Genomic DNA, 6503 nt, shown 5'->3' with positions numbered 1-6503 from the left:
TCTGTCTCTCTCTCTGTGTGTCTGTCTGTCCTCTATCTATCAGTCTATCATCAGTCTATCTATCATCACCTGTCCACCATCTGTCTGTCTGTCCATCTCTCTGGCATCATCTCTCTACCCATCCTTTCTCGGCCTCTGTCTCTCCCGCCCCCACCTCCGTCGTCCCACTGGGAGCTCCCGTAACCAGGGACTCGTCTGCCCCCCCCCCCCCCCCGCGCTCCCTGCCCTGGAGCAGCATGGGGCGCAGAACAATCACTTGGTGAGTATTTGCTGGATGGGTGCCTGGGTGGCGGGTGGGTGGGCGGACGGATGGACAGACGGACGAGGGGACGGGTGTTTGCCAGCTTTCCTGAGACTGTGTGCAGCAGGACGAAGATGAGGCATGAGGGAGGGACCTCAGACTCCTGCTGTGGCTGAGAGGACCACGAACACGCAACCTCATTCTCGTGACCGCTGGGACCCATCGCAGGAGATCCGGGTTTCAGGATGAGGAAGAAGAAACTCTCTCACTTTTTTAAAATTTAACCGTGGTAAAAACAAGAAACCCATGTGTCATGAATGTACCATCTTCATCATCTTTAAGTGTGTAGTAGTGTTATCTATATGCACATTGTAGGGCAACAGGTCTCCAGAACCTTCCATCCCCCGCACGGAGACCCTGTCCCCGTGACGCACGGACCCCCACCCGCTCCCCCAGCGCCGGCCCCGCCGTCTACTCTGTCTGTGAGTCTGACGGCTCCGGGACCTCGTGTGAGTGGGGTCCCCGTGCGCGTCCTTCTGTCTGGCTGGTGTTCCTCCGCCTCCCGTCCTCGGGGCTCGTCCCCATGCGGCAGGGGTCGTTCCTTCCTTTCTCAGGCTGAGGGACGCTCCGTGTGTCTCTACAGCACGTTCCGCTGTTCCACTCGCCGTCGTGGCCACGTGGGCTGCTTCCCGCTCCCGGTACTGTGCTGCTCCGAACGTGAGTGTGGGAATACCTCTTCGACACCTGCCTTCACGTGCCCAGACGTGGGGTCACCGGGTCAGAGGAGAGGGGGTTCTGTTTCTCAGTTTTGCCGGAGGTCATGCTGTTTTCGGCAGCGACCACCCCGCTGCACCCCCACCAACAGTGCGCAGACTCCCGCGCTCCCCGCGTTCCTGCCGACACGTGTTATCTCCATTTTTGTGACCGTAGCCATGGTTTTGATCTTCCCGTCTCGAATGATCGGCGGTGCCGAGCCCCTTTCCACGGGCTTGGAGGGCGTCTGTCCAAGTCCTTCGGCTACTTTAAATCGGGTTATTGGTGTTTGTTCTGCTGCGTCGTGGTTCTTCCCGTGTTCTGGATATGAAGCAGGTGTTTTCTCCCATTCTGTGTGTTACCTTCTCACTCCGATGATTGTTTCCCTTGCCTTGCCGGATTTTAAATTTTTGATGTTGTCCCATTTGTCTATTTTGCTTTTGTTGCCTGTGTTTTTGGTGTAAGAAGCTCTTTCTGTCTGATTTTATCGGGGGCGGTTGAAGAACCTGGCTGTTTTTCCCCTTCTTCTGGGAGGGAGCTCGTTAATAATCAGACACTTAATTAGTTGGCACATCGGATGTTTCCAAAATACCTTTCTTTCTTTTCTCTTTTTTTGATCTTTGGAGAACGTTGATATTCAAAGCAGGCCTTTGCTGCCCGCTCTCTCTGAAGACCTGTTTGGGGGACCAGAGAGGGGAGGACCGAGGCATCATGTGGTTCTTCCTGGGGAAGAGTGGTAAGGCCCGGGGCCGGTCCTCAAAAGCCCCCACCCCGTCCTGCAGCTGTTGAGTGAGTAACAGGGTGGTCTGGAGGTGGCAGGGGGAGCAGGAGAGGGAGGCTCGGAGCCCAAGGGGTTCCAGAGTGAGGGGCAGCTTGGCCGTGGGCCTGCCCCCATCCTCCTTCTCTCCCCTGGGAGCTGCGGACCCACATCCTTTCAAAACACCAGCTGGTCGCCCACCCCTTTCCCCTTCTCCTGTCAGACAGCTGGTTCTTGCCCCATCTTGGGTCCTGGCATTCCCCAGACCCTGAGCAAGGGGGGCCCTGCGACCTGGAGGAGTTCTGAGCTCTGGCTTCACAGAGGGACAGGCACAGACGGGGAGACATGCTGAGTGGGGCAGGCACAGCCCCAGAGGGTGCGGCCCTCTGCATGGGGGAGGTGGGGGCGTGCGGGCTGGACGCTAGAAGCGTGTGAAGGGAAGAGGGAGTGCGAGCAGGTCTCAGGGCTGCTGCTCCGTCTTCAATGTTTGCCATCTACTGTCCCGCAGATCGACCTCCTTCCCTTAGCGGCTGGCGCCTGCCCTGCCATCATTAGTGGGGCCCCCGGGTAGACGCCAGCTGCGTCCTCGGTCCTGGGTGGTGATGGCAAGTAGGACGGTGACAGGGACTGATGGCTCTGTGACCTTGGGCTGGGCAAAGATCGTTTCGGTATGACACCAAAATCATGACCCATGACAAGAGAAAGTTGATAAATTGACTTTATCAAAAGTAAAACCCTTCAGTTTTCCAAACGATGTTGTGGGGACAAGAAGCAAGTTACAGCCCGGAACAAAATCTCGGCAAACCACGTGTATCCCGACCATATAAAACCTCTCAGAACTTGATAATAAAAATGCAAACACCCCAAGAATAAGGGACGTTAAACAGGTGGCCAATAAGCACATGGAAAGGTGCTCAACGTCATTGGCCATTGGGGAAATGATGAGACAGGAGGACTAAAATTAAGAGGGTCACACCGAGCGTTGGCGAAGACGCGGAGACACGCTGATATGGTACTGGTGGGAACGTGAAGAGAAACACACGCTGGGACATGGTTTGGCAGTTTTTAGAACACTTACCCCGACACCTGCCGCGTGACTCCGCTCTTCACCCAGGAGGAACGTGGACACGGCAACTACAGACTTGTTCATGAACGCTCACGCTTTATTTGTGAGGTCCAAATACCCGAGTACCCGTCAGGGGTGGGTATAGACAGTGTCCTCGTGCGGCCGTTTCCTGGCTTGTGCTCAGCGGCGTGACGGATAAACTCAGAGTAAGTGCGGCCCGAGAGAAGTCCGGTTTCGAAGGACGCGAGGCTGCTGGTATCGACCCCCGAAGTGCAGCCTGACGGAGCGTGGAGGTGATGGAGATGCTCCGTGTTGTATCGTGGGACGGGTCCGCAGACGTGTGTGTACAAGGGCCACATTCACACAGCGCAGGGCGCGTCCCGACTGTATACTGCCAATACGTGTGGTTTATTGTATAATCGTTACCCCACCGAGTTGTTTTTAAAAGAGCTGATAAATACTTAAAACACATCACTTCCTCATTATTTTACGACATTTATTTACAGCATTAATTAGTGATTTTTATATGTCAGTGAACGGCTGTGTTCCAGTAAAACCTTATTTGACAAGGTAGGTGTAAGTCCGGGTTGGGTCTTGGGCCGTGGCTCCGAACCCCACGTCTGCTGGAGGTACGTCTGGCTAGCACACCGGCAGGGGGAGGTGGCACTCCTTCCCGATTCGGCCCTCGGGGACGTCACCGGTAGCACGAAACCGGCCACGTTGGGAGTATTCACGTCATGGAGGTTGGCCAACGCTACAAGCCAAGGCTTCTCCCCTGAACTGCCGACCTGCACGGGTCTGCCTGGGGCATCGGGGAAGACGTTCTGTGATGGGCAGGGGGCCTGGGTGACTCCCGTGGGCAGCAGAGTCGGTCTCTAATGGGGACACGGGAGCTGAGCCTGGGGCCAGTGCCCAGTCAGGCTGCACAAGGACCTTCCCCTGTGGTCCCCAGCACTGCCCAGCACACAGTGCCCTCAGGACCCTTGCCTGAGCCTCGGTTTCTCCTTCCTAGCTTCCCTTGGGTACGTGTGCCCCCAAACTACCACAGGGCATCCTGGGCCATTATTGCACACTGCAGTGACCATAAGGCCCTGGATTTGGGGGGTAGAGTCCAGTTGCATGCTTCCTGCTCTTCTTGCCAATGTGCGGCCCTGAGCAGAGACCCCTCACCTCTGAGCCTCGATTTCCTCCCCACCACGTGGATGGCGTGCTCTGCGACCTGAAGTAACGCCCGGGAGGGGCGGCCGTGTCTGCCAGCAGCCCTCTCTGCGTGTGCGGGCACCGCGGGCTCGGGATGGCCGTAGGGGGCATGGCCCCTCCGTCCCACTAGGGCTCCATTTACAAGCCCTGCTGCATAGTAGAGACTGACCACCCCTGCCTTCCAGCCCATGTGGTCTAACCAATCACCTCCTTCCCGTCAGAGAGAAGGTGGAGTGCTGGGGGCTCGCAGAAGCCAAGCCAAGGGGTCCGGGGGTAGAACTCGCGGTGGGAAGGGAAGCCGGTGCCCCGAGGCACACAGGTGGCAAGGCGGGGACCTGTCGTCACTCCAGTGCATCCTTCCTGGGGGCTCAGGGCCCCTGCAGGTGCACGGCCACCTCCCCACCTGGCACTGGGAGAGCAGTGGCCCTGAGAGGTGAGTCAGAGCCCCCGCAGGGCTGCCAGCACAGGCAGGGAGGCCTGGGCCCCTGCCAGGTGCAGCCCTGGGGGAGGAACCCCAAGGCCCTGTGGGCACAGCCCATGGGGCGCCGAGCTCAGGGTGGGCCACACGGCCCACAGGGGGCTCACCCTCCACCTGGGCCCCTGGTGGGGATGTGCTGTCTCACACACGCATGCACACACACACGCATGCACACACACACACGTGCACGCACACACGCACGCACACACACACACGCACACACATTCCACATCAGTGCCTGTGCGCCGGGGCTTCCTGAGAAAACAACCTGTCCTTACTTGGGATGGCAGCTGGGAGCCTGTCCTTGGTCTTAAGGCCGCTGCCCCTGTGGCCTGCTGCTTCTCTAGGTGGCCGGGGACCCCTGTGCCCGGCTGGGTGTGGCCCTTACCCCAGGGACAGGCGGCCCATGATGGACCGGGGCTTGTCTACAGAAGCCCCACCTGCTCTCTCCGGAGTGGGGGGTGTGGAGAGCCTTGCTCTGGTCGGCTGTTCCCGTGACCCCAGCCCTCTACGCCCAGGCTGGACCCCACTCTGAGCAGATACCTGTGCCTCGGGCAGGCTCCCCTCATGCACCACCCTCGCTCTACGTCTTTCAATGACCCCCACTGTCCACATGTAAGACGCACCTCCTTGAGCTGGTGTTCAGGCTTTACCCGACGTGGCCCCAAGCTGACTGCCCACCACTGCCCTTCCGCCCTCCCGAGCTCCAGCCGTTTTCTGCTCACCAGTGTACTTTGCCTCCCTGGCCCCCTCCTCCAAGAAGCCCAACCCGGCTCTCCCACTGGCTCCTCGAGGCCCCCAGCCTGTGTGGGGGGGTGTTGGCCACCTGACTCGACGCCAGCGGCAACCGGGAGGGCAGGGCCCCGAAGCCCCCGGAGCAGTGGGGCCAGGCCTCCACGCCCCTCTCCTCGGTCAGCTGGGACAGGGAGTCAGACCCTGGCCTTGCCACAGGAGTCTATCTTTAACTGCTGGACAGCCAATTCCTCTCTATTTTGAGAGAAAAAAATTCCACTCTGAAGTCTGGTTCAAAAAGTCCTCGCCCAGTGAGGCAACTTCCCTGGAGAAACCGCGGCCTTTGCCATGATCCCAAAGAGGAGGGGCCGGGGGCGGGCGGGGAGAAGGCAAGCAGGAGATGGGGGAGGGGGGCGAGGCAGTGGAGGGGAGGGACGGGCCCACCGCCCCGGCCTGGCCTCCTCCCCTCCCGTCCGCTGACTTTTGTCATCACGCCGTGGTTTTGACTGTTTTCGCACTTCACATAAATAGACCCGGGCGGCGTGTGCTCCGTGTGTCTGGTTCCCATCACCCGGGCGGTGTTTATGAAGTCCCTCCGCGCGCCGTGTGCAGCCGCGGCCATTCGTGACCCCTCCGTGCAGGCTCTGCCCTGGCCGACACCGTGGATTCGCCCCCTGTACGCTTACGGACAGGGCGGTTTCGGTGCGTGTCTGGGGATGAAGACACACGTGTGTGCGGCGGCAGGGGCGCCCGGCGCCCAGCACCTTCTCGGGGCAAGCCCCTGCTTCCCGGCCTCGCCGGCCCCCGCTGACGCCTGTCTTGACTTGACCCTTCCAGGGGCACGGAACTGCCTCGCCGTCCTTTCCCAGAGGTTCGGGGCCCTGGGGCTGGAGCTGGCGGCTTGTCTTTCTCACTGGGGTGTGATTTTCCACGGTACCCTGGACGGTTGGTGAAGATTTTAGCCTGTGGTGTCCGGTCCAGGGCTCGTGCGCGGTCCCGGCCCATGCCCTGGGCGGTGGCCTCAGTGAGGTCTTCCTTTTCAGTCTTTGTGGTGGTTTGGGTTTACTCGGTGTATCTCGTGCCCCTGGGGCATCCCCTGCGGGTCCCCCGAGGGCCTGTGGTGCTGGAGCCGCGTGTGATGTGGGGATCCCCTTCCTGGAGCCCCCTGGCCTTTCTTGGTGGGAGGGGGTCTGGCCTGAGGGGTCCGGGGGCTCTCCAGGATGGGGGCGCTGGGCTCCGGGGGCTGCGGTACGACCCCTTCCTTCTGGCTGCGGGC

General features: G+C 60.1%; 1 long non-coding RNA gene across 1 annotated transcript; it reads left to right on the top strand.

Moving 5' to 3' along the window:
- Positions 1-301: 301 nt before the first annotated feature.
- LOC103669921 lies at positions 302-3279 on the top strand. Its single transcript, XR_570429.2, has 3 exons — positions 302-958; positions 1172-1783; positions 2260-3279. It is a non-coding gene; the product is annotated as an uncharacterized LOC103669921 (long non-coding RNA).
- The last annotated feature ends 3224 nt before the right edge of the window (positions 3280-6503 follow it).

Source organism: Ursus maritimus, unplaced genomic scaffold, assembly GCF_017311325.1.
Source record: "Ursus maritimus isolate PB19 unplaced genomic scaffold, ASM1731132v1 scaffold_2, whole genome shotgun sequence".
Taxonomy (NCBI): domain Eukaryota; kingdom Metazoa; phylum Chordata; class Mammalia; order Carnivora; family Ursidae; genus Ursus; species Ursus maritimus.
Note: the sequence above shows the minus strand (reverse complement) of the source record. Positions and strands in the feature narration are given on the sequence as shown.